Source organism: Pocillopora verrucosa, chromosome 6 (genome assembly GCF_036669915.1).
Source record: "Pocillopora verrucosa isolate sample1 chromosome 6, ASM3666991v2, whole genome shotgun sequence".
NCBI classification, from domain to species: domain Eukaryota; kingdom Metazoa; phylum Cnidaria; class Anthozoa; order Scleractinia; family Pocilloporidae; genus Pocillopora; species Pocillopora verrucosa.
The window spans coordinates 8040411-8050369 of NC_089317.1; the positions used below are offsets into that span (position 1 = coordinate 8040411).

Consider the following 9959-nt stretch of genomic DNA (forward strand, 5'->3'; position numbering starts at 1 on the left):
ATCAGGGTTAATGTTTTTGCTTTTTGCCAATGCCGTAAACACAATGTCAAGATTTATTTGTTCAAATTCTGCCAAATTCTGATCTAAAAGTCTCCATGTGCGTCGAAAACTTCACACACTATTCATCTGTGACTGATAAAAGGTGCAAATATATAGTTTAGGTATTGTTATCTACCATGCGAACATCTACCATTCTGATCAGAACTTGTTTGGAGAAAAAGGCTTCATGAAATATGTATAAATGCAGGCGTTTATAGCGTAGGGGTGTCGCAATTCAAAGTTCTCACAAGGACATCAATGCACTAAATTTGACACCAGACACGTATAACCGTGACTCCAATGCGATTTATTGCAGAGTAATAATCTGATGTCAAACACGTCTAACTAAAATACCAGCAAAAAAACCTAATCTAAGCGACATTACACGGAGCTAAGCCAAAAACAATAATTATTACATAACAATACAAGAAAGGACGAGCGCACAAAGCCTAACAATAATCGATTAAATAATAAAACGAAAAACAACAGAAACAGGGAGAGAAAAATACACTTACGAATTGTCCTCTCTGTACACCTGAATAGAAGTCGCAAATGAACGCAGTAATTAACTTCGCAGATAACTCTCTCGCATTTCACTCTCTCAAGCAACAACGCACGAGGTACTACAATAGCCCTTTTGATCTTACGTGTCACTAGTGTCTAACCAAACTTAATCTTTAACTTAACAACAGTTACAATATGTGTTCGATCTATTTTGAAAAAAAAAATGCATATATATATATTTCTTTTCTTTTTCACAATAGATTAAACACATATTTCACATGTATGTATATCCCAATTGCGACTCTCTGAACTTTCCATCAACCGCTCAAACAATATTGAAACCAAATGCAGCTTTAATGAATGGATTCGGTTTGGATTTATTTTTTTCGGCCGTTTTGTCGTTGATGTCCTGAAAATTTTGCCGAGAATTGAGGCTACCAGACCCGTCAAATAATCTTTCACCGGAATGTCAGTGTTATGATAAAGCCTATCTGCTTTCTCTCTTTTGTCAAACATGTCCATGAACTAGCACTTGATAATTGCTGGTCGGAAAACAAACTCTTGCAACTCTATGGTTTGAAAATACAACAGCTCGTTTACATATGAACAGGTCAAAGATAAAACTCGTTTAATTGTTGTAAACGAAGTTTAAGCTTTAGCTTGTTATGGAAAAGCTTCCCGAAATAAATCAAACAATACAACTCCTTAAGTGAGTTTGAAATGAAATTGAGAAAAGTCATTTTTGAACTGAGATCGTCTAGTTTTTTAGTACAATGTTAATATACACGGTATCATATACACGGTTTCCTTGTAAAGCAAGTTTGACTTTGACTATACAGTATTTTTGGTTTTCCTAGCAAGTGTAGTTAGTTTGATTAAATCCTTTAGAAATAATTGTAAGTTTTAACCCGATGGAAACACCGTGTAAACATGGAATTTTACTGCTTCTACCATTTGAAAGACAAGCACTATTTAGAATGCTAAATATAGGTAATGATTTTTAGCGTCGGTTAGAAAACTAACGTAAGTTACTGATGAGAGAAAAGTTAATACCAACTTAAATTATGTGCAGTACTAAATTACCTTCCGATACTAACAGAACTTTTTATAATAACCAACCCAACCTAACTGGCTCAGTCGGAGGAATTATAGGAATAGTTAAACATGTCACTTCAGTATGACTGACTTTAGCAGCAAATTATCTGTTCCCTGTGGCAAGGGTGAGCTGATTCATCATCTCATAGGACAGAGTAAGAAAACATGAGATCAAGAGATCCTCGTGGGCTGGTAGAGTTGAGACATCTAAAGATAATCGGCAATGTGAGGCAGCCCACGTTCACATATCAAGTCGTACAGCTCACCCACTGTTCCTAACTCGTGTCGCATAGCGACAAGATCCAGTATGGTAGTGCTCTCTGGGTAGTTCATGTCGCTTGGTCCGCTCTTTTGATACTGCATCCCCAAAAAGGTCCCTAAAACAAAGAAAACACACATTCACCTTAGTTGTACGTCACGAAATATGACTTGTTTATAAATGAACGCCACGAGACCATCAAGTTATATAAGTGACCTACTTTATAAACTGCTGGCAGATATATACTCATGGACCATTGTAATGAGAAAAGAGCAACATATCTGCAGTATGGTTTCATTTCGAGTATGGGTCTATGTGATGCACTCGACATATGGAGTGGAGTGTGTGTAAAAGTAGAGACGCCATTCCAGACTCACTAGTTATAAGAAAATTTTTTCTGCTGTTTCAATATTTCTTATTTAAACGAGAAGACCAAGCTCTGTAAATTTCTTTTTTAGTGATATGTACTTTTCTGTGTGTTGTCAAAACACCTCGCGACTATTGTTCTCCTAGTGAACAGGAACAAAGAAGCGATGCAAAGTATGAGACTGAAAACATGTGCCAAGGGCTCCATTATATGATACGGGGTGACTCCACAAGTTTACTGGTTCAATAAAAGTGATTACAAAGGGAATATGTCTCTCAGCCGGTTACCATGAGGTTGCAAATGGAATTTCCCGGCCGGAAGTATCCATATCTTTGTAAACTGGATCCCCGTGAACGTCGATGGCCGGGAATATGCAACAGGCCACTGTGCAAATGCATTTACACATAAGCGTTCCTATTTGGCGACTATTTCACAAAACTTTACTTACGTTTCAAAAGTTTTGATTTTTTTTCTTTTATATATTGGGGGATGTCCTTGATCAGCAAGTTCTCATGTAACCAAGGACCTGAAAGAAACGAAGAATCGTCTTAGGAATAAATACTGAGTCTAACTCAATGGCTTCCCGCACAAACGTAGAATCGTAATAAAGGCTCGACCACACGAATCAAATGATTCGAAACTATTATTTATGGAATTCATGAGGATCCCCCACTTCCCCCTTCCATTATCATTGTTGATTCTCTCATCTCGTGTATTGTCTCTCGTTCGCGTTTTTTCGCTGCGTTGACAAGAACTTTTAAAGTTGTAACAAGGACATTATTTTGCAACTGAACATAATATGAGTAATATCCAAACATGTCTTGCAAACTTAAAAGTGTTGCTTGTTTTATGTAAATTATTTCCTATTTTAATTTCATGGATTAAAGAGAGTTCGATGTTCGAGACCTTCTGACTATTTTGTTAACAAGGCATCATGGTTATAACTGTTCAATAATCCATAGATAAGTATTGAGAAGGATTTAAGGAAATGATATCAAACAGCTAACCTGTTGTTCCTGGTGGTGTGATCTCTCTTAAGTAATAGAAAACGTCGAATCTTTTTAAATGTTTCGCCCTTCTTGCCAAGCCACGGATAGCCCTTTTGTCCTCTGTGGTTGGATTTTTGAAAAAGCCTTTATCTAGCTGTATAGAGTTGTCCAATTGTTGTATAACAGCTCGAGCACTGCTTGACGATGTCAAAATAGATTCTACAGTGCAACAAAAAAGAAAGGAAAAACAGCATTTACGATCACAGAATAAGTAACGACGATACTGACATCAAACTTTCGGAGAGAAATCTGATGGTTGCCCATGAATTGTTCAAATCAGAGTCTGCTGTTTTAGGTGTTTCAAAATCAGCAGACTTATTCCAATAAAACGCCGACCGATTCGAAGAGGTTAAATGAAAGTTTAAGTAAATCAACTGCCAGAAGAGGGATGAATGAAATTTAAAATGGGCTGTTATGCTATGCCATTACAGTAAGCTTTCAGGCTCTGAAAAAGTACAAGTTTCAGCCATACCAAGTACGAAACAAGAATTTGGTTGTAATCACGTTCATCCGCTGGTAATTCAGATTGACAGGCTTAACTGGAGATAAATCAAAACTTCACATTCAAAGTTGACTGATAATTATGGTAGTTGTTGTGTTTTTTTCGTTCTTTGACAAAAATACCGTCATTTGAAAATGTTGTTCTAAACCTGTGTTTGTTCAGATCCATAAGCAAATAAATATACAGCGATACGAAATATAGGATATCACTCATAAAGAGTGTCCTCATTTCTAATTGCTTTAGTAATTCCATATCTTTAGCAGGTTTATTCTAACTCATTTTCATCCACATTCCGTACGAGTTATTGACCAGTTTAAGGTCGAGATGGCTGGATATTGACCAAATCTTTTTTTTTATATTAAAGTTCACACGGCAACCAGGTGGACAATCAGACATAGCTTGATGCTACTCTGGTTTACAGATTTAATGAATGTAACCGAAGAAGTCACAATTCATAGACCCAACGTTTCGACACTCCTGTCTAGTGCCTTCATCAGCTCATACCTATTCAATTAAAAATCATCATTCGGTGGAGACTAACTATAACTTTCACCTTTGCCAAATCCATATTCAGAAGTGGCACTACTCCAGGTCCCAGCTCCACTATCACTCGGTAATGTGATTTCGCTGAAGGTCTCTCGAAGATTTTCCAAAAATTCTTTTACACGCACTTTTCTGTCAAATGGTAAAAAATTTCCCCTCTGGAAAAGGATCTTTTGTATTCGCTGTGGTCATGTTTCTTTCTTTCTTAAGGTCTGAATCAGAACTTGCTCGATCTTTTAATCCTCTTTTTCCTTCAAGTTTCATCTCTAAAACTCATAGTAAAAAATGTAATATAGTGCTGAATGAAGTGGTGCATTCTACGTCATTTGCAAAAGAGAATTGAGACATTGAACACCTTCCTTACTTGGATAATCATCAAGCTCTCGGAAACAAATTATATGCTAGTAAGAAATCACCCACAAGGAAGGTGAAACTTAAGAGCGAATTTTACCAATAGTTAAACATTTGGTGGCAACATCTGAAAAAATTAATTTAGCCCACGCGACAGATCAGGCTGAAAATGAAGTGATTCGTCCCATTGTTAGACACAACAAGAGACGTTTCTAATTTATCTCACACGAGGAGTCATGCATAATGGCGGGACTATTAAAGGTGTATTTACCTTCTGTTCCTGATATTAACAAATCGAACCTCGCATTTCTGTATTCATCTTCGTCGATGTGCACAGTCAACGTCACTTCACCACCTGCAAGCTGCTTTATTTCCTCAGTAACAAGAAACTCTTGTAAATTTGTCTGTAGCTTTTCGTCTTGATAACTTTGCCATAATACGTCAAGAGCAGAAATATTTTCTGCTTGAATCGTAAATCGGATCGATCCTTCACTAATTGCACGCAAGCAATTTCCAAATGAAAGGACAGCTTCTTTGAAAGCGTTGACAAACTCTTCGATACTGAGACTTCTGCGAAGGACCATCCATGTAGTGACGACCACAGCACCACCAGTAACATTGCGGAAAGTACAGTGAGGTGTGACAACTGCAAAAAATGTAGAAATCATAGGGTTACATTAGCCGCTTGTGGAGTCGATTAAAAAAGCGGGCCTGAGCAAAGTAACAAACGTTGGGGAAGAGTTGGCTAAGGAGAGCACTTCTTCATAGACTCCTCGCGTAACTTGCTCTCCTGCCTCTTTGCAGGAAAGCGAATTACGCTTTCTCCAGCAACTGAGAGCCTAGCAAAGTCTAAATTTGAAAGGATTGCTGTTTTCGAAAGTTATACGTTACTGAGACAGACGACAAGAAAGCTTATGAATAAAGAGAAGTGGTTGGACTATAGACACAAAGTATTCTTTTTCGATCACAGAAAAAAAATGTAAAAGATTTTCCAAGAAAAGTACTTTAACAAACATTGTCCAGGCTCAGCAATTTCCATGTTTATTTAGTGAATACCGAGAAAATTTCCTTTTCTTTGTTGGATCTCATCGTTGATTCTGGTAAGGGTGACAATGTTAGTTTTGAGTATGCAATTTCCACTCGAAGACTCCAGTAGCGTGAGCCTCTTGAAAGCACTGTGTCAGCGGGAATTACTGCTTCAGGTTCTAGGTTCCTCATAATTTGGGTCTGCTTATCAGCAAGGTTAATTAACACTGTCTTACCTCCTATTAATCTTTCTCCAATGTTTATTCCACCAGAAAGAACAGAAGCGGCCTGAGCTGGAATGTGAAAAAAATCAATCTTTAGACTAATAAATATACAATAGTTTAATCAGGGAGAGAAATATTGAATATTGATTTTTGAAATACCTCTCTTGGCAGACTTTTCATGTTCCTGGCTTAAATTTGCGGTCAACAAGGCCATTTGATCTCTGGTATGTTAATTGTTGAACCCCTGAGGGTAACTAGCATCTAATTTGCAAATAAGGCGTGACCACTGAATCACTCGTTCCGCCCATAAATTAAGAAAATAATGGTAACCTTAATAAGCTCTTGATTATTAACTTTATTACACCCATTTTGAAATCACTGGTGGTCCCTGTAATCTGATTGGCTCTAATTGGTGCGATTTGTTCACGAATCGCACCATTCTTTGCTTTAAATCGCATCTTTTTCCCAGCCAATTAGGAGGCTACACTAAAAACAAAACAACCAATCAAATTTCAAGGCTTGTTTAAAGTTGCCGATCAAATTGCAGGAAAATGTGAGGCAAAGAGTATCATGTGGCAAATTTTGCTACTTTTGTTTCCAAAACTGTTATTTTTTCCCCAAAAAAAAGGATGAATTTAATTTCAAACCAGCTCAGTACTGCATCAATAAAATATTTGAATTGACCAAGTCCTGTATTTGAGTGATTCCAGAATGGATGTAATAAAGTGGTAATTGAACCTCGTGTCGAGCAATTTTGGTCCGAAATCATACTTGTGATTTCAAATCGAACTCGCGCTGCGCGCTCGTTCAATTTTGAAATAACGCATATGATTTCAGCCCAAATTGTCCTCCACTCAGGTCAATTACCATTATAAATTTCCCTTTGTCGGTGCCATAACAAATGCACAAAGAACAGAATGGAGAATATATGAGCTGATGTTAGGGTATAAATGGTTAACTGATCAGCAGTGGGGTAAGAGCTTACTCCTTGTATCTCTTATAGATCTGTTTCAAGAAATGAAAGCTACAAAAAAGGTCTTTTTAGACTCAATTCTTTTGCGATAACTTTACAGTAGCTGGTTTTAAATCGCACGGTGTGTTCTTGCGTGAATGACCGGGTTACTGAGGTGTTTGTAAAGTAGAAGTGACCAAGGACGAGCTTTTAACGTAACTAAAGACAAATTTCAAGCACTTATTGATTCGTTGGAGTCTCAACTCACGGTATCTAGCAAATTGCACGAAGGATGTAAACACTACGTACAATGTAGAGCAAACTTCTCCTTCAACTCTTACGGGCGACTCGCCGCTCTTGAAAATAACATAGAGGAGGCCCTGGGAACGAAGTTAGTGTTTATTCGCCCGTCAGATCGTCTCAACATGTCTTACCAGCACTCTATCGATGCTTTCAAGAAGGTGCAAATAAACAGGTATACCCTCATCAACAAAATCACAATAAACCACATAGAAATATTTCGCATATTTTTGCACTCTGTCAGGTTAAAACTAAGCTAAAACCTTGAAGAAATATCGAGTAGGGAAGCAATATCTAGAGGTAGAGTGACCATGTGTGGCCGAGGATTTAAATTTTCCGTACAGACAAGTGGAAGTAACTACCCACTCGTATCAGCAACATAGTCCGAAATCACGTCTTCGCAAGCTTAGTTTCTGATTATACAGTTCTCGAAATTTTTTCAGACGGTCGATTGAACAAACACTTAACTTAAGTCTGGCAACTTCACCGACTAAAAACCCTAGAATTCTATTCGCCATGTTCGATTTCAAATCCAAAGTTTGGTCAAGGAATTTTCATTAACTGTTTCATTAACTGTTTAGAAATTGGGTAAGGAATTGTACCTTACCGCGTGCTCTTCGTATGTTGTACTCCCTTTCTCTCTTTTTCCGCTCGGCATCTTCTTCCTGTTTTCTCTTCTTCTCAAACTCCTCTAGCAGTATGCATACATCTGGTTTTCCACCTCTTTTGCTAAGGTTTTCAGGAGAGTGAGGTCTTCTATCCCCAAATTGTTCTGTTGTTCTAGCACTGTGAACAATGTATTGACATCCACGATATCTTCTTCGCTTTCACGAGCTATCAGATTTTTTCCTCTGCAGATTGAAATGAGTCGTTGCAGTTCATTGGACTCGTCAAGTGCATGACTTATCTTCTCCAGTAACTGTTTGTAGTCCTTTCTCTTAATTTCAAATCGCTCTATTCTGCGAAGAAGATCCCACTTTTCTATCCCTTTTAGTAGTTCCTTCATTACATTAAGACGATCAATTCCAAGAATATTCTTCTCCTCCAGCATAGTAAGTAGCGAATCAATGTCAGTTATACCTCTTTCAGAGCCATCAGGAAGGTAAGCTCTGAGGATAAATATCAACTTTCTTCGTTGAGTTTGCCAATCAATTTCCTCGCTAAATTGATACAGAAGAACTCGGTATTCGACAACAGACATAGCTGCAAGAAGGGTGGAATGAGACTACTTTCGAGAAAATCAGTGATCATCAAGATAAAGTCGCGTTTTGCTCGTCATCATAACTGATCGACTTCTCTCGTTGCTTTCATGGTTACGCTTAGTAGTTACGCTAACTAATTCTATATTTACATAATCCTTGACGAGTTTAGCGACAATCGGGCGTCTAGAGGTCAATCTGATATTTGTAAAGTAAGGTATTCGACAACAAACAAAGCAGTCGGTAGGATGAAGAGAAATTACTACGGCTAAAAGCAACGATCGGTGCGGATCAAGTCGCGCTTCGCTCCTCAAAATGGCAGCCAGTTTTCTTATTGCTGTTGACGTGGTTTAATAAACCACCTTAAAATTATTAAACCTTAACTGGTTTAATAACTTTGCCAATCGATTTCCTCGCTAAACTGAGACAGTAGATTTCAGTATTCGCAGAGTGAATACCAAAAGTTATAGGCGTATAAGAGTATAAAATCAGTGATTTTCGATTATCAATCCGCACTTCACTCGTCGACACACATGTAGGTGGAGCGTCTTCGGTTGCTTCTAAAGTTATGCACAGTGCCTACATGATATGGTCCAATAGTCCCACAATCTTTGATGAGTTTAACCGCAACTTATAACTAGGGTCTAAAGTTTAAGTAGGTTCTTTGTATTTATTTCAGATCCTGAAAATATGGTTGTTTTTCAATTTTTTATTGACCTACTGTTATACTTTCGGAATATCTAGTGATTTATTCCTTCAGGTAAAGCGTGCTCGTTTCCGCTTTTGTCACATGCATATTAGTGACTTCCTAAACTTCTGAACGCATTCCTAAGTTGAAAGGCCCTAAACGTTTCTTCCCGCCATCGTTTCGTTTAGCGCCACTGGCCAGTCTCTTCTTTACTTTTTGTTCTCGGCTACACACCGTTGTGGAATTGCCTCTCTCTTAGAGTGTGCAATCTCTTGTTTGCCATTCTCTACCGCCTATATGGCCGATAGCTCCACATTTCCTTTACATCGTCGTTACTGCTTGAATGAGCTCCGCAAAATCAGTAAGACTGTAGTAAAGTTTTGAGGCTATGACCTTTCAAAATTGCGTCACCCTCCAGTCATTTGTAGGGAGGGAGGGTAAGGGACAAAAGCTTGCTCCGCCATACTTACATCTTCGACATTTTTCTCATAAGACTCTAAAGTTTTACAATAGTGCAAACGTTAAGACACTTTTTCCAGCAGTGCCGATGGGGATTTGATGCCGATTGCTTCAGTTAATGGTAAGTAATTTTCGAATATCAGTTCGGCTTCTTATTCTCACAATTAAACTGGAGCGATCCTTGTAAACAAGTCTTATACGGATATTTCTGCTGCTAATCTTGGTTGTGAACCAAATCCGTACGGCTATTTGGCTACCCTCTATCCCTGTTACATGCCAACCTATCAGTAACAGACCAGACCAGATGCCTTAGGAAAACCTCTTTCTGACACGTCTCGTCACTTTTTCGCCGTTTTCGTTATTACAACTAACGATGATCGTCATAGTTACAGGTACACATAG

General features: G+C 38.1%; 1 pseudogene; it reads right to left on the bottom strand.

Moving 5' to 3' along the window:
- Nucleotides 1–8498, bottom strand: part of LOC131776110 (uncharacterized) — a 20595-nt pseudogene extending 12097 nt beyond the window's left edge.
- Between the last annotated feature and the right edge of the window lie 1461 nt (nt 8499–9959).